This window comes from Phyllobates terribilis, unplaced genomic scaffold (genome assembly GCF_046119375.1).
Source record: "Phyllobates terribilis strain yellow unplaced genomic scaffold, ASM4611937v1 Scaffold_311__1_contigs__length_2239622, whole genome shotgun sequence".
Taxonomy (NCBI): Eukaryota; Metazoa; Chordata; class Amphibia; order Anura; family Dendrobatidae; genus Phyllobates; species Phyllobates terribilis.
Genome location: NW_027363071.1, coordinates 344,009 through 363,413, shown reverse-complemented (window position 1 = coordinate 363,413; position 19,405 = coordinate 344,009).

Here is a 19,405-nt window from a genome sequence, read left to right as displayed (position 1 = left end):
TGTTTTATTGTGAGTCCGTAAAAGTGGCGTAATACTCTGACAACGTTGTTGACAGCAGTGACCTGGGAGTCAGAAATGCTTCCAGGGGTCTTCCTCATGCTGTTCCCATGTCATTTGGGCACTGTTCCCATCAATTTGGGAAATTTTTAGGCCCTCTGCAGACCGCCGGGTGGAGCCGCCTGAAAAATGCTCGAGTTTCCCATAGACTTACATTGGGCTCGTTGCTCGGGTCGAGCACCCGAGTATTACAATGTGCTCGACCCGAGCAACGAGTACCCAAGCATTTTAGTGCTCGCTCATCACTAATAATAATGCCTACACACTGTAGTTCACTCCCAGAAGATTTAGGTCTGAGCTGAAAATACAACAAACAAGCGTTTTTAAATGAAAAAAAATTCTGTTGTTTACCCGAGAAACACTCAGGTAATCCTACCTTAAGTTCTTCATAGCATTCTGCAGGGTATTTACTCATGTACTGCTGAAGATCGGCAACCTCCAGAGTCAATCCTTTCAAGCATTGAGCAAGCTCCTGGATGGTACACATACTGAAGATAACCCAGGAAGAGGAGAGGAGAAAAAAAAAAAAACTTTTTTTTTTTTAAACAGGGCGGGACATACTGTTATGTACTGCAACTTAGAACTAAGGAATAGGAGGGAAAAGCTGTCCCTTCACTGAGACTCAGCTTAACCCTACGCTGGAGTGGGTGCCCTATTATGAATAGCCGCACCTAAACTCCTGCACTGAACTCAAACGAAGACATGAAGGAAGGGGAAAAGGGGTCCCTAAAAGATCTAAGGACTGGGAGCAAAACTGGAGACCTCCTAACAGAAAAGTTAGTTGCAGAAACGAAGATAAAAGGGAACAAAACTGGTGGAACAAGAAGTCCCAAGCAATCAATTGTCCAAAGCACAAAGAACTTAACAAGGCTACTTAGCCAGAGCACAAGCGTAAACAACACTGATGTGCAGCATGGAATGGGAGACAGGTGCTAAGTAATAAAGATTGAAGAGATCACGTGACCAAGACACCCAGCACCAGAGGAAAAGACTAGAAGCCAGCAAACCACAACAAGATGGTCGATAGTAAAACAACATAGATTCTAACAGCCAGACTGCCAACAGCCAAGACTTCCCTTTCCTGACAAAGAGGACGACTGTCCATGCTTTCCTCCTCCTCATCCTCCACCTTTCCACCTCTTCATTCTCCCTCTCCTCACGCCATCCACGCTGATCAGGCGGTATGAATGTTGTGTGGGTAGTAACATCTGTAGCGCATGAAACCAGCTCCTGTTCCTCCTCCTGTTCCTCTTTCTCCTCATTATCACCCAACCTGCATTGAGATGAGATGAGGCTAGGCTGTGTAGCATCAACCTGTATAGTTCCTTGCTCCATATCATGCTCCGCCTGCAATGCCTCCTCTTTAATTGTGAGCAACAAGCGTTTCATTAGACAGAGAAGAAGGATGGTGACGTCATCGCCGCTCGCCATCTTGATGGAGTCCTCAAAGTTTTGGAGGATGGCACAGATGTCAGACATTTATGCCCACTCATCAGCTCTTATGTGTGGAGGCTGAATACCGTCAGGCGTATTGAAGCTGGTACTCAACGACTGCCCTCTGCTGCTCACAAATCCTCCCCAACATATGCAAGGTTGAGTTCTACTGTATGGTGACATCACACACCAGTTGATGAGCTGGAAGCTGCAAGCGCTGCTGAAGCACAGCGAGGGTGGTGGAAGCTGTAGCTGACTTTCCGAAATGGGCAGACTGACGGCGTACTTTGACAACCAGCTCCGGCAGATCCGGGTAAGTTTTGAAAAACTGCTGAATCACTAGGTTGAGCACATGGACCAGGCATGGTACTTGTGCGAGTTTGCCAAGCTTCAGAGCCACCACCAGGTTCTGGCCATTGTCACACACCACCATGCCTGGCTGTAGGTGCAGCGGTGACAGCCAGAGTTCTGCCTGCTCTGTTAAAGCTGTCAACAACACCATAGAGGTGTGCGGTTTGTCCCATAAGCATATCAGCTTCAGCACAGCCTGTTGCCACTTGGCCGAGGCAGTACTGCAGTGCTTCCAGCTTGCTACTGATGTGGTAATTTCGGAGATGGAGGCTGAAGAGGAGGAGGAGGTGCAGGAGCTTTATAATGTAGGGGCAACCCTGATTGACCCAGGGCCCACAATCCTTGGCGTCAGGAGGATGTGTTCCGTCCGACTGGGTCCCGGCTTCCCCTATTAACCCAGTGTGCCATCAGCGAGATGTATCGTCCCTGGCCACAAGCACTTGTCCATGTGTCCGTGGTTAGGTGGACCTTCCCTGTAACTGCATTGTTGAGGGCACGGCTAATGATCTGGGACACGTGCTTGTGTAAGGCAGGGACACCACACAGGGAGAAATAGTGGCAGCTGGAAACCGAGTACTGAGGGATGGCCGCCACCATGAGGTTGAAGAAAGATTGTGTCTCCACGAGCCTAAAAGACAATATTTAAAGTGCAAGCATTTTAGAAATGTGGCAGTTTAGTGCTATGGCCTGTGGGTGGTTGGCTGCATATTTGCGCTTGCGTTCAAAGGACTGGGGCAGGGACAAATGAATGCAGCCCTGGGACAAGGATGTGCACGTGGTTGCTGATGGTGGTGGTTGTGAGTGTCAAACTACAGGTGCAGGGCGGGAGGCATCTTTGCCTGCACCATGGACAGAGGATTGGTGTGCACGCACAACAGCGGTACAGGCAGTATTGTCACCCTTAGACACTGTTTCTGGACTCTGGCATTACTAGTCGGGTGCTTTGCTGTCATGTGCCTGAGCTTGCTGGTGGTGGTCAGGCTGGTAGTTTTGCTGCCCCTGATGATGCTGGCATGGCAGATTTTGCAAATAGCCTTTTTTTGGGTTAACAGGACAGTTTTTAAAAAAGAGCCAGACTCTGGAAGACCTAACAGTTGGACTGGCAACTTTCCTCGTGTTAATGTCCCACCGCGTCTTCCCCGTATGCACCCTGGGCCTCCTTCTGACTCGCTGGCAATTGTGTCTCATCATCATCATCCACCTCTTGCGACAGTAATTGCACTTTTCAACCGTCGCCTTTATGTAACCATGGCTGCTCAAATATTTGGGCATAGCTACATGTGATCTCTTCTTGCCCCACTTGAAACGGGCCAGGAGAAAGGCCCAAATCTATAAATGGGAAAGTAAACAGCTCTTCTGAGCGTTCAAGTGTGGGATCAGTTGTCTCTGGGCACTCGGCATAGTGGGAGTAAGGAGGATCAGGGTGAGGAATATGTGGTCCATACTCATGGCTACTGAGACTGGACAGTGTGAAAGACGGTGGTGGTGGTGGCAAAGTGACTGGAAGCATTATATGCTATCCAACCAACAACCTTTTCACACTGCTCTGGCTTTAAGAGTGGGGTTCCGCTGCCCCCTACAAAGTGGGACAGGAAGATAGGGTGACCATGATGTGGGTGCTTGTTGTGCTCACTCAGCAGACATAATTTCAGCTTGCCCACGGCATAGGCCTTTGCGTGCACCATCACCATTACTTCCACTTCACTGTCCCTTGCCAAGCGTTTTGCCCATTTTAAATGGAGTGTAATTTTTGGCCCGCTCCAAAAAATGTCACGATTATAACTGCAGTAATATCGGATCACGTCTGATGACCAGGGTTTTAGGCAATGGCCTTATAGATGTGGTATTGGTCAGCGATCAAGTGTGAATAGGATGAACAACACACAACTGGCAGACTTTAAATGGAGGGTAATATGTAGCTTGCTCCAAAAAATGTCACGATTATCTCCTCAGTAATATCGGATAACGTCTGATGACTACGGTTTTAGGCAGTGGCCTTATAAATGTGGTATTGGTCAGCGACGAAGTGTGAATAGGATGAACAACACACAACTGGCAGACTTTAAATGGAGGGTAATATTTGGCACGCTCCAAAAAATGTCATGATTACCGCAGTAATATCAGATAACGTCTGATGACCACGGTTTTAGGCCTTATAGATGTGGTATTGGTCATAGACCAAGTGTGAATAGCATGAATAACACACAGCTGGCAGACTTTAAATGGAGGGTAAAATTTGGCATGCTCCAAAAAATGTCATGATTATTACAGCAGTAATATCGGATAATGTCTGATGACCATGGTTTTAGGCAGTGGCCTTATAGATGTGGCATTGGTCAGCGACCAAGTGTGAATATGTTGAACAACACATAACTTGCAGACTTTAAATGGAGGGTAATATTTGGCATGCTCCAAAACATGTCACGATTATTACAGAAGTAATATCATATCACGTCTGACCACGGTTTTAAGCAGTGGCGTTATAGATATAAATAATCAGGATTAAGAGCAAAAAAAAATTTGGATTTGAATGTATTTTAATGCACATCTGAAACACACTTCTTTTTTGTGTAGCATCATGGGAAAGTGTAAAGAAATCAGCCAAGATATCAGGAAGAGAAATGTGGACTTACACAAGTCTGGCTCATCCTTGGGTACAATTTCAAGATACCTGAAGGTGCCTCGCTCATCTGTACAAACAATTATACATAAGTACAAACAAGATGGGAATGTCCAGCATTCATACTGCTCAGGAAGGTAATGGGTTCTGTGTCCCAGACATGAACGTGCTTTGGTCCAACATGTGCATATAAATCCAAGGACAAAAGCAAAAGACCTTGTGAAGATGATGGCAGAAGCTGATAAGATTGTGTCAATATCCACAGTGAAACGAGTACTGTATCAACATAGGCTGAAAGTCCATGCTGCCAGGAAGAAGTCATTACTCCAAAAGAAACATAAAGAAACCAGATTAATGTTTGTAAATGTACACAGGAACAAAGACCTTAATTTTTGGAAACTTGTCCTGTGGTCTGAAGAAACTAAAATTGAACTTTTTGGGCATAATGACCATCGTTAAGTTTGGAGGAAAAAGGGAGAAGCTTGGAAGCCTAAGAATACCATCCCAACTGTGAAATACGGGGGTGGCATCATCATGTTGTGGGGTTGTTTTGCTGCAGGAGGGTCTGGTGCCCTTCACAAAATAGATGGCATCATGAGAAAAGAAGATCATGTGACAATACTGAAGCAACATCTCAAGACATCAGCCAGGAAGTTAAAGCTTGGTAAGAAATGGGTCTTCCAAATGGACAATGACCTGAAACTGTAATGCACACGCCCGGGCTGAGCGGCGTGTGCGTGCGATTCCACTGGACCATGCCGGAGAGTGAATGCCTGGAGGGGCGTAACTAGGTATTCACCCGATCCGACCAGGGTCGCACGACGGCATACGACGCCAGTGCACCAAGGAGGAACCGAGCAGAGGGACCAGGTGCTACTCCAGGACAGACCCCGGACACGGCTGTTGACCCACACAGGGGAATACAGGAACAGACAGGTTAGGCTGGCACACAGACTGGTGGGTATAGGCAGGCACGACTGGTATGCAGGCAGGCGGGTATGCAGGGTGGGGGGTACAGGCAAGCACGGCTAGAGTGCAGACAGGGAGGCGCTAGCAGGTAGGAACACAGGCGGGATAGGACCCAGTACACAGTGGGACTCAGGAACAGAACCACAGATGTGGCGGACAAACACAGCAGAGTGAGGCCGCCCAGAGAGGCGAGCGAGAGCAGGGCAGGACGAGACCGCCTAGAGCGGCGAGCAAGAGCAGAGCAGGACGAGGCCGCCCGGAGCGGCGAGCAAGAGCAGAGCAGGACGAGGCCGCCTGGAGCGGCGAGCAAGAGCAGAGCAGGACAAGGCCGCCCGGAGCAGCGAGCAAGAGCAGAGCAGGACAAGGCCGCCCGGAGCAAGAGCAGAGCAGGACAAGGCCGCCTGGAGCGGCGAGCAAGAGCAGAGCAGGCTAGAACCGCCAGGAGCGGCGAGCAAGAGCAGAGCAGGCTAGAACCGCCGGAGCGGTGAGCAAGAGCAGAGCAGGCTAGAACCGCCAGAGCGGTGAGCAAAGGCAGAGCAGGCTAGAACCGCCGGAGCGGTGAGCAAAGGCAGAGCAGGCTAGAACCGCCAGAGCGGTGAGCAAAGGCAGAGCAGGCTAGAACCGCCGGAGCGGTGAGCAAAGGCAGAGCAGGCTAGAACCGCCGGAGCGGTGAGCAAAGGCAGAGCAGGCTAGAACCGCTGGAGCGGTGAGCAAAGGCAGAGCAGGCTAGAACCGCCGGAGCGGTGAGCAAAGGCAGAGCAGGCTAGAACCGCCGGAGCAGTGAGCAAAGGCAGAGCAGGCTAGAACCGCCAGAACAGTGAGCAAAGGCAGAGCAGGCTAGAACCGCCGGAGCGGTGAGCAAAGGCAGAGCAGGCTAGAACCGCTGGAGCGGTGAGCAAAGGCAGAGCAGGCTAGAACCGCCGGAGCAGTGAGCAAAGGCAGAGCAGGCTAGAACAGGGCTCTGTTCACACGGAACAGACAGGAAGGGAAAGGCAGAACCAGATACCCACAGGGTACTTGCAGTGAAGTAGCGAGTGGACCACAAACTCACAACCGGCTGAGAACACACAAGGGGTATGCCTGCAGCAGGTACAAGAAACAGGAAGTGATCGGGCGCCGACCTTAAGCAGCAGACACAGAGGCAAGCAAACAGCATGGAGGGAAGCCAGGCTAGCAGACTGGACTGGAGATCAAGTGCGCGCTCTTGCACAGTGGGAGATGGACCACTATGCAAGGACGCCGCCAGGTATGTTACAGAAACATACTGCCAAAATGCTAACAAAGTGGCTTAAGGATAACAAAGTCAATGTTTTGAAGTGGCCATTACAGAGCCCTCATCTTAATCCTATTGAAAATTTATGGGCAAAGCTGAAAACGCAGGTGTGAGCAAGGCGACCTACAAACCTGGATCAGTTACACCAGTTTTGTCAGGAGGAATGGGCCCGAATTCCGACCAACTATTGTGAGAAGCTTGTGGAAGTCAGATCCAAGTCATTCAGTTTAAGGGCAATGGCACCAAATACTAATGAAATGTATGTAAACTTTTGACTTTGTAGTAAGTAATAAAAATGCCTTAAAACATTCTCTCTCTCTCATTATTCTGGCATTTTGGCAAATATTAAAAATTATGGTAATCCTAATTGACCTAAAATGGGAAAGGTTTATTCTGATTTCAAGTTATATATTGAGAAAAACATGCATATGTGTCTTTTTATATAGTGTATGTAAACTTCTGGTGTCAACTGTATATACAACTCCAATTTATAAGGAGGTTTTTCTCTAAAATTCTGCAGGAATCAGAGTGGAAAAGATTGCATTAATTCTAGGGGAGAAAATCAACTTAAATACAACACATAACATTCATAGTACAGCAGGTCATATTTCACAACTTCAAACTTTTACAGTCAACTTTTTACAGACTGATGATGTCATAACAGTCATGACAAATCAAAGGCTGTCCTAGAGACTCCGAATGTAAGAGATCCGCAGGCCTCCCGTCTACCTGCCAGGTGCCACTGCCCTGGAACATGAACCGGAGTCTTGCAAATCGATCCGCTCATCTCAAATTGGGACTTGGATTTATTTTTGTAATTTTTAGTTGTATCTGAAGCGCCCCCTGGGCCGTGGGGTACTCGGTAGCCGGGTCGGTCGATGCTGGGGATGTCATGGTGGCGGTGACCCGGTCCGCGACCCAGAGCGGTCAATTAAAGGAAAAGTAAAACGGGAATAAAGTTTTTGGAGAATAATATTTTGTGACGCCACCTGTGGTATGCGGCTATATAGGGCTACCGCTGCGGTGCAGATCCACTGGAGCCGATGGTGACGCAGCAAAGTTGGTTCAGTTCTCCACAGGCAGAGCTTAGCTCCAGGGCAGTGTAGATGGTGATTTTATGAGGTAGATGTTGTCGGTGCAGTGTAGTGCAGGGCAGTTGATGGCGCATCAATTATTCAAGGACACAGTGGGTTTTCAGGTTTTACTCACAGTTGTTCAAGACTCCAGGTTACAGTTACCGGTGTGTAACATCGTCCTGTGTCCTCCGGGGTAGGGGTCCAGCAAACCCTCAGGTATCTCAGGAGCACTTACACGGGACCCCGTTCTATGTACCTTTTTCGGTCGTCTCACTGCGCTGGCTCTCACCCTCCTGCCCTGCACCTCACAATCAGTGTCCCAAGCTAGTGGCCTCGGGTCTTGTCGGGCGACGTGCTCTCAGTCCCCTGGACCCTATGCGGCCACCTTTTCGGCGATGTAATTGTGGATTTTGGCTGCAACACCTTGAAAATGCTGCTGCCTCCGGTTGGCTAGCTGAGAGTGGTTGTTCTCAACTAGTTTGGGGCCGGTCCCCTTCTGCAGCCTGATCCCTCCACGTCAGCGTGAATTCGGGGTCACGGGTTGCCTCTGCACTCGCCGTGCCTCTGGGATCACTTCTGTCTTCCTGGAGCCCTCCTCACTGCTCCTCTCTTCTTTCCTCTCTCTCTCTCCTCCTTGCTCTCGTGAGCAGAGCTCCTCCTGAGCTCTCACAGACTCCTCTCCACTCAACTCCTTCTCCTGACTCCAAGTCTGTGCTCCACTGAACTTCTTCCTCCATCCACACAAACTACATGGTTCCCCCTCTCTTGGTTCCCCCCCCCTTCCAGCCAGGGACAGGGCTCCGCAGTGAACAAGTGCATATTGCACCGCCTGCTGGTCTGGCGTGGTGTAGTGTTGGATGTAGATGTGTGGGTCCTGGGTAGTACTCCATCCTTACCTAAGAGTGGGGTACCACACCTCTGGGTGAGATGCAGTACCTCTGTGGCAACTGGACCCGCAGGGACGCCACATTAGTCAGAACTCTTTCATTTTTACATAAGCATGACTATATGACATCTGGCTTTTTTGGTGTCTTTAAGGCCGAGTTCACACAGAGAGTAAATACTCATTGCATTTTCGCTGCCTTTTTTATGAATTTTCTCCCTTATTTGATGTGTTTTTGGTGCAGATGTTGAAGCTGTATTTTAAATGTGTTTTTATAATACAGGAAAGCTTTGATTCTGCACGTATTTGGCTGAGTGCAGGCGCCGGGCAGCATAATAACGCTGTTATCCTGCAGATTAACCCCATATGTCAGGCTAATAGCGTTATTTCTGGTGACGGTTTCCCTTTAAGCTGTGTATCTAATCCTATCATGTGCAGTTCAATCAAATAATACAGTCTGCTGAGCTGTGTATCTCATCCTATCATGTGTAGTCCCATCAAATAATGGAGACTGCGTTCCCCTTCATCTGGTATTAACCAGAATGCCCTGGGCACATTGCCATTAGGGTGGAAAAGCTCCTCGAAAATAATAAAAACATATGAAAAAGATGACAGCACCGGGGTCTTTGAAAAATTGATACAATGTGGATTTGTTACCACCACAAAGTGCCCATATACAGATATAAATATAGGTCAAGACTACATTGATTATAGTATTTATTAGGAAAAAAGTGAATGAAGAATGAATTAATAAAGATCACAAAAAAATTATCAAACATGATTTATAATAAGGGCTGGTTTGACAGGTAGGCAGGGTAGGCACTAGCCTAGGGCGCTACCCCTTGTCTCCCCGAGGGGGCTCAGTTTAAAAAAAAATAAAAATGACATTGTTTCGGCCCCTTCCTCCAGTCACAGGCATTCAGTGAGTCACTAACACCGCTCACCGCCTGTCGCTCCCTCTCTGCACTGAATTGTATTTGCCTCTTTAAGACAATCTGAGCGCTGCCCAGGACAGGAGCAAAAGAGCTGTAATCAGCTCCCTCCCCTGCCGGTAACTCCAACAAGACGCAGGCTACTTCCGGTGTGTTCTCTGTTACAGGATGGCGCCACACAGGAATACGGCACTAGAAACGCCATCAGTTTTGTTACAAGTTGCATCTGTCACATGACCTTAATTGAAACCCACGGCCTCCATTATACTAACAGCTATATTAGTTTCCATCACTATCCTTGGGTAGGACATGTAAAATATAGAATGTCAGGGATGAATATCGCTATTTGTCCCTTGTAATGTGTAATTGGTCCACAATGAACGATTCTATATAGAACTTTAACATTGCGCTCCCTTTTAAGCCTCAACCCTAAAGTACGCCACATTTTTTTTACTTGTGCTGGTATTTTTTTGGTGAGAAAAGTAATAATTTGAGTGGAAGTGGTCGTCAGAGATTATTATCGGACTGATCGGAGGGAGGAGGTGCAGTATTAGGGGTCCTGTTACCTCAGTTTCTTGCCTATTCCTTTGGTGGGGGTCACCATAGGCTTCATTTGCCTAAGGCACCAAAATACCTTGTCCTTATCATGATATTAATAAAAATAACAAAAAGCAGGTCTGTATATGAGAAGAATTTAACCAAACGCACAAAAGACACTTAGATGTTTTATATATACATATATATATATTTGTGCAATAAAGTTGTTACAAATTTGCAATGATGATAAAAGAAAGTGTGTAGATACAGTGACTTTCCATAGAAAGGAGCAGATGATTCTGCTCCTCAGGCCTCGGCTTACACTTTTGCCGCTTTTGGACATCCAGGTCTGGATCACACATGAGAGAGGAGAAGAGCAGGAATGTGTGACTTGTGATCTGTATAGTTGGAGTTTTCCTGGATTCCTTCAGCATCGCGATTAGCCATATGGCCTTCTGTCTGACCATGGTCAGGAAGGTGAAGGAGCAGCCGCTTCCTTCTGTCTGACCATGGCCTGGTAGAGGAAGGAGCAGCCGCTTCCTTCTGTCTGTACATGGCCAAGTAGGAGAAGGAGCAGCCGCTTCCTTGTGTCTGTACATGGCCAAGTAGGAGAAGGAGCAGCCGCTTCCTTCTTTATGTCCATATTTTGTAGTCGTCTCCTTACCACCACATTGTAGATGAGTCGTCCAGATGGTAACATAGCAAGTATGGCTGAAAGAAGTCCTTCAATTTCAGCCTTTAATTACTTGCTATGTTGATCCAGAGGAAGGCGAAAAATAACCCTGAGGACTCGTTGTTGCATCATCCTCATATCAAGGGAAAAAAATTCCTTCCTGACCCCAAATATGGCGATCGGAATAAATCCCTGGATGTTTGGTGCTCAAATCTACTTGGATGTTATGTGGTGGAAGCTTGGTAGGTTTGTCACAGTCCGGTAAATAAGAAAGTCCAGTGTAATTGTCTCATCCGATTAATGTAAATCTTCATTCCTGGATGTTGCTGGAATGGGGCTGATTTTTATCAGCCTAATACTCCTGCTGTAAGAAGAGAAATATACACGTCTGAGAATCAGCCCCTCACATACAGTATATACAGTACTAGGGGGATATAGCGATAAGGTGTATAGTGGGTAAGTGTGTTACTGGGTAGTGATAACACTATGGATGTCTGTATGTGTTGTACTTACATAGCAATATGGGAATGGTGGGTCGGCTCTGCCGGACTCCACATCGCTCCAGTCTATAGAATAGAAAAACGGATGCGATCTGATGGATGATGTAATGGCAGATCGGGCAGATGGAGATTTGCAGAGAAGCTAGAAAATGATAGAGACCATTAGTCATTATATTATGTATTATTACTGACAAGTTTTTACACAATGTCTATGGACTATTCCCATCTTATCTTCTATCTCTTTTAGTAATCCCCCCATCATACTTATCCATCTGATCTTACTCACCCCTTTTATGATGTCCATGGTATGACAGCAGATCCCAGGTGGAAAATAAGGGATGTCATCACGCAGAGACTGGTGGTATTCATCCATTGTGCCTTTGCAATAGAATGGCTGGTCACCTACACTCATTATATATAAGATGACGCCGAAGGAAAAGGAGTCTGCCAGATGGTTGTATCCTTTACTGTCCATTATCTGTGGAAACATGAGATTGGAGAGGAGCTTAATATACCGGGAAGGGGATTTACACACAGAGACTATGAGGACCGGTCTGTGATTAGATATCAGCAGGATACATTGGGATCAGATTATCCCTCAATCCTACTATTGGCATCAATCACACAGAGATGTTCCTTACCTCGGGCGCTATGTAACCCTTAGTGCCAACCTTGTTCTTCACTATGCCATCCTCAAATACATTCATGGCTGCTAAGCCAAAGTCGGAGATTTTGATGTGTCCGGTGTCTTGGAGGAGGATATTATCTGGCTTCAGGTCACTGCAGGGAGAAGGAGCAGACACTGATTGTGAGGACAATTCATGGAAAGAACTTTCTACAATAGATATGTAAGGAGACAACAGAGAGTCACAGGTGACAGATTTATGAAGGTGAAATGATTACCGGTGTATGACGCCGCGTTCATGCAGGAACTGGAGTCCGCACACCATCTCTGCCGCAAAGAGTCTGTGGAGTAGAAAGGATGGATCAGTGGTTACATGCACAATCATACAGAGAACATGAGGAGATCACACACGTGTCCTTTTCATGTCATTATTTTCTCCTGTTGTCGTTGTCCATTGCTCTAGGACTACAGTGCGAGGGCAACGGATTATTAATATTCAGTATAAGACATTTACCTTGTTGTCCTTGTGTTAAACAGCATTGAATCTGCCATGTGGTCAAACAGGTCTCCTCCGGCCATATAGTCCATGGCTATCACATACTCCAATGGTGATTCCATAAACGCCCGCATAGTCATTAGGTAGGGGCATCCTGCTGCCATTCTCAGGACTTCTAGCTCTGTAGAGAATATGTCCTCTCTACAATAACTTCTGTCCATGATTTTAATGGCCTGAAGTCCTTCATTAACCAGATCTAATGCCAAGATGACCTGGAGAAAAATCACAACAGATCAGACCAAACTCCCATCTATTAGTGTGTAGTAGTTCACTAGTTTATCTCATATATCATTACATATGAGAATCCTGTAATGAATATGTACAACCCTCCTGTGCATCTGGTGCAGGATACATTGATGAACATGGTGGAGGATAAATTCACACTTACATTTCCGAAGCCTCCCTTTCCAAGAACTTTCTGGAAGTCAAGGCTGTCAAAGTCAATAGTATTATTAGTGTTGACCACTTCTCTCAGGGGTGAAATACAGATTCTAGCATCACCGGGGTCTTCTGCTGGCATGTCTGCTATGTCAGGGGGTATCATAAGGCCTCCATCTGCTGAGAAAATACAAGATTTATTAAACCCTTTGCGAACACATAATGGAAATGTTTGTCATGTTGTGCATAAAATGTATGAAGCGGGCTCATTAGCTGAGCATGCACCATATCAGGCAGATGCTGGCTGTATTACATAGCTGACACTTGCCTATAACTGCAGCGACTGGAGCACACTCCAATTACTGTAGTTTAACCATTTCAATGCTGACAGTGATATTTAAATGAAGCTATTGCCGATTTGAGTGCACCAGCACCTATTAACCCCCCAGGACACTATTGCAGGGGGTCAATTGTTTAAAATGACTACCTGGGCCTACTGCTGAAAGCCCCAGTCTGTCACTTTTGGCCTAGTGTTAAGACCAGCCTGGCTTAATTTCATACGAGAATGTCAATTTATCTATATACAGTTCTACCACAGTATACAGTACAAGCGATCAGAAAATCACAGGTTTACGTCCCCCAAGGAAACTAAAAAGTGAAGTAAATAAAAAAAATAGTTTAAAAAAGGGAAAATGTAAAAAATATTTGAATCACCAAATTGACATAATTATAATCATATTTATAAGCACATCTTGTATCCGCATAAGTCCGATTTACAAAAATATAATATTAAATATTGCAAACAGTAAACACTAACATGATAAAAAAATGAAACATTAGAATTGCATTTTTGGGGGGCGCTGTATCCACCTAAAAAATTGCAATAAAAAGATATCACAATGTCCTGTCTACCCAGGAAAGGTATCAATAAAAGCTACAGTTCACCACGCAAAAAATCATCAAGCCCTCACACATCTCCATCCAGCGATCACAATCACACAGTTCCAATGTCTCAGAACATGGCCACACAAAGTATTTGTTTAAATAAAATTCTTAAGTATTTTTTAGAAACCCCTATGCAAGTTCAGCATTATCATAGCTGTAACTGACATGGAGAATCATTTTGTCAGGTCATTTTTACCACTCAATGAACATGTAGAAAAAAAACAATGTTGGAATCACTTTTTTTCCACAATTTTACCACAGATTAAATCTTTTTCCCCGTGTTCCAGAACATTGAATGGTAAAATAAATAATGTTCAAAACTACAGCTCGGCCACTAAAAAAACAAGTCCACATACAGCTACATTGCCAGAAAAATTAATAAATAAATAGTTATGGGTTTTCAAAGGAGGGAGAGAAAAAAAAAAGGTTGCCTGGTCAATAAGGGGTTAACAAATGTAGCTCCAGAGAAAATATTATAATTTTAAATGGCATTATGTAAATGAGCAGGAAATGTCTAATATTTGGGCTCTCATTTATCAAAACTGTCCAATAGCAAAACTGTCCCTGTTGTCCATAGCAACGAATCACAACATAGATTCCATCTCTTAACATTCTATGGAACAATGAAAGCTGCATTGTGATTGGTTGCTATGGGCAACAAGGACAGTTTTTCTGCACTTTTGATAATTGATGCCAGTACATAATATTAGGAGTATAATCCTCCTCACCCCCAGTCTTATTACACTGAGCAGATCCATCTTACCTGGTCCATCTGTATCCAGTGATGTGTTTGGTGGAGAAACACTCAGCTGTTTGTTCTCTGGGATGGAGATGTTTTCAGCTGATGACCTCGACCTCCGCAATGCACCATTCCCATTTATAATGGGTTTAGCGTAGATGAGACGTCTTCTACATTGGACAACCCAGTCTCTGCTGTTCCTGATCCTCTTCTGGGCTGCCGCTCTTTGTAGTTTCGGTGCCTCCAGACTTTCAGATCTGGAGGATGTCACTTGTCTCGGTGTCTCTTGGAGAACCTCTTCCAGCTCTAACTCTGCGCTGATGTTTCTCCTCTTATTGAGGATGACATCTTTGTTCCTCCTCCGTATTTCAGGAACCGGATCTCCGAGTTTTTTCAAGGAGATAAGTATGGCCCTCTGAAGCTCAGCGGAGGCTGCAGAGTGAGACTCCATGAGGGTCTCCATTTTCCTTCTCTCTGTAAGGATCTCATGTCTTTTGGTCTTTCTCATTTTGTCCAGAGTTTGACGTTTGGACGCCATTTCTGAGGCGTCAGTGTCCACGTCCGGTAGTATAAAGTCTTTTCGCCCAATAACGAACAATGGTACCTGCTCTTCATTTAATCCTCTCCTCTCACTGAGAATCCGATCTCTATGGGCTCTTCTTCTCTCTTTATCCATTTTATAATCAATTTTTGCTTCGTTCGTGACGAAAAACAAAAGGGGCTGCCTCACCCTTGGGAGTCTGTAAGGCAGTGGTTTCCCTTAGGCCGGAACACTGGGATATAGAATGCGGTGATGTCATCACATCACTTGTGACATCATTTTTATTCTGATCTCACCTCACAATGAGAGATAGATAGATAGATAGATAGATAGATAGATAGATAGATAAGAAATAAGATAAAAAACAGCACAAGCAAAAAGTTTAGGTGAAAAGCCCCCTGTTATATACCAGTCCTCTTATATAATCCAAAAATATGGAGGCAGCACACAGATGAAGTAGAAAAATTTATATTATGTAATAGCCCATGTAGCTTCAGAAAGGTGCACAATACTGGACCGAAACGTCGCCACATGGGCTATTAAATAATAAAAAAAAAAATTTCTTCAACTGTGTGCTGCCTCCATATTTTTGGATTAGATAGATAGATAGATAGATAGATAGATAGATAGATAGATAGATATCAAATTTGGAGGATGCTGAACCAAACTTTTGCTTATAAATAAATAAATATATATATATGCACTGTGTGCTGAATTTGTATTTTTCATTATTCATTTTAATATTGAACAACTCCAGTGCAGTCGGTCAATTTAAAACGTTAATAAACCTGAACCCTGAATATTTAGGAAAATAAAAGTGAGGTTTTGTCTTTCTTATGAGAATATCTATGTGTGCAGAATTATTATTGTTTTTTTTTAAACTCGTTTCTTGAAGAATTCTTTATAATAAATGTTACAAACATACAGCAATAAGATATAAATCCGAATCCTGTTATAAACATCAGTAAATATCCATTTTAAAACAATGTTGCAGGTATTGTATCACACGTTTAACAATAGGTAACTGCAATACAGTAAAATATCTAATATATATAATCGTCTTATCCTGTCTGTCTCTCTGTCCAGGAAATCCCGCGTCGCTGATTGGTCCGGCCGCGGCCAATCAGCGACGCGGGATTTCAGAAAAAGATGGCGGCCGTTAGCGGCTCATCTGCCGGACGGAAGTCAGCGGCGATGCAGCCGGGAGATGAGCGGCGCTAGCTGCTCATCTCCCCGCTGCTGGCAGCACAAGTACCCCGACGGGCGGCGCCGCTGACCTCCATGCGGCTACTGTCGGGAGATCAGCGGCTTGGGCCGCTGATCTCCCGACGGCAAGTGTGAAGGGAGGGACTGCGCCGCTGCCCGGTCCTCAGTAATACGGTTCGCTGATTTAAACACCGCTCTGCTGATTGGTCGCGGCCGCTACCAATCAGCGAGATTGCCGCCAAATTTAAACACCGCTCTGCTGATTGGTCGCAGTCGCCACCAATCAGCATTATTGGCGCCAAATCTAAACCCCGCTCTGCTGATTGGTCGCGACAGCTGGCCGCGACCAGTCAGCGATATTGGCGCCAAATTTAAACACCGTTTTGCTGATTGGTCGCGGTCGCGACTAATCAGCGATTTTAGCGCCAAATTTAAACAAGCTCTCCGGTCCTCACTAACACAGTTCGCTGAATGGTCGCGGCCGCCACCCGCAACCAATCACCGATATTGCCGCCAAATTTAAACACCGTTTTGCTGATTGGTCGCGGTTGCCGGCCGCGACCAATCAGCGATTTTGGCGCCAAATTTAAACAACGCTCTGCTGAATGCGCCTGGTCGGCCGCGTACATATTGTAGAATACCCGATGCGTTAGAATCGGGCCACCATCTAGTATTAATATATAGGACATTGAAGTATCGGAATTATGTGAATATTACAGAGATCAAAGTATTTATTATTCAAGACAGGAGGACAGTCTTCTTGATCCATTTTATATCAGGAATCTCATCATCCCATGTATTTAGGAACCTGGAGCACATCGGGCTGCTACATATTTTTTAATTTCTTTGATTATTATTATTTATTCTTTCTGAATAATCTATTATTTTTTATTCCTTATGGTTCATTTTTCATTATTTTTCTTTATTTTTCATCTTTTATCTTTATTTTTCCCCTTTTTTCATCTTTATTTTTTTATTTTATTTTTTATTAATTTTATTTTTTCCTTTATTTTTTTTCATCTTCATTTTTATTTTATTTTTCTTTCCTCTTATTCAGTCTTTTCTTATATTTTTTTCCCTTCCTCTACACTTTTTATCTGCTCCTAGCATGGTTTCATTTTCCACCTCTTTCTCTCTTCTGTTTTTTTATGACAATAAAACTACCCCTCCTGCTTTCCCACCCATTCCTCATGTTCTGCTCCATCCGTTAGTGGCCTGACATACAGTACAGACCAAAAGTTTGGACACACCTTCTCATTTAAAGATTTTTCTGTATTTTCATGACTATGAAAATTGTACATTCACACTGAAGGCATCAAAACTTTGAATAAACACATGTGGAATTATATACTTAACAAAAAAGTGTGAAACAACTGAAAATATGTCTTATATTCTAGGTTCTTCAAAGTAGCCACCTTTTGCTTTGATGACTGCTTTGCACACTCTTGGCATTCTCTTGATGAGCTTCAAGAGGTAGTCACCGGAAATGGTTTTCACTTCACAGGTGTGCCCTGTCAGGTTTAATAAGTGGGATTTCTTGCCTTTTAAATGGCGTTGGGACCATCAGTTGTGTTGTGCAGAAGTCTGGTGGATACACAGCTGATAGTCCTACTGAATAGACTGTTAGAATTTGTATTATGGCAAGAAAAAAGCAGCTAAGCAAAGAAAAATGAGTGGCCATCATTGCTTTAAGAAATGAAGGTCAGTCAGTGCGAAAAATTGGGAAAACTTTGAAAGTGTCCCCAAGTGCAGTTGCAAAAACCATCAAACGCTACAAAGAAACTGGCTCACATGAGGACCGCCCCAGGAAAGGAAGACCAAGAGTCACCTCTGCTTCTGAGGATAAGTTTATCCGAGTCACCAGCCTCAGAAATCGCAGGTTAACAGCAGCTCAGATTAGAGACCAGGTCAATGCCACACAGAGTTCTAGCAGCAGACACATCTCTTCAACAACTGTTAAGAGGAGACTTTGTGCAGCAGGCCTTCATGGTAAAATAGCTGCTAGGAAACCACTGCTAAGGACAGGCAACAAGCAGAAGAGACTTGTTTGGGCTAAAGAACACAAGGAATGGACATTAGACCAGTGGAAATCTGTGCTTTGGTCTGATGAGTCCAAATTTGAGATCTTTGGTTCCAACCACCGTGTCTTTGTGCGACGCAGAAAAGGTGAACGGATGGACTCTACATGCCTGGTTCCCACCGTGAAGCATGGAGGAGGAGGTGTGATGGTGTGGGGGTGCTTTGCTGGTGACACTGTTGGGGATTTATTCAAAATTGAAGGCATACTGAACCAGCATGGCTACCACAGCATCTTGCAATGGCATGCTATTCTATCCGGTTTGCGCTTAGTTGGACAATCATTTATTTTTCAACAGGACAATGACCCCAAACACACCTCCAGGCTGTGTAAGGGCTATTTGACCAAGAGGGAGAGTGAAGGGGTGCTACGCCAGATGACCTGGCCTCCACAGTCACCAGACCTGAACCCAATCGAGATGGTTTGGGGTGAGCTGGACCGCAGAGTGAAGGCAAAAGGGCCAACAAGTGCTAAGCATCTCTGGGAACTCCTTCAAGATTGTTCTAAGACCATTTCCGGTGACTACCTCTTGAAGCTCATCAAGAGAATGCCAAGAATGTGCAAAGCTGTCATCAAAGCAAAAGGTGGCTACTTTGAAGAACCTAGAATATAAGACATATTTTCAGTGGTTTCACACTTTTTTGTTAAGTATATAATTCCACATGTGTTAATTCATAGTTTTGATGCCTGCAGTGTGAATGTAAAATTTTCATAGTCATGAAAATACAGAAAAATCTTTCAATGAGAAGGTGTGTCCAAACTTTTGGTCTGTACTGTATATGATAAGGTTCCGCTTTGTATCTTATTTTACAGTTTGGGATAAATTAGTTCTAGATCAGGACTCTCCAGTGGACTTTGGACTTGGGGCTTCTTTGTGACCACCATTCAATCCCCCCACCTTCTATGTACCATCTGTTTCATTTTTTATAGTCCCATGTTAAGTATTGCTTATTTCTATTTTGCGTTGTACCCTGCATATTTATTTCCCCATAGAGACATAGTATCTTCTACACTATATATATTTTGGAGTTAG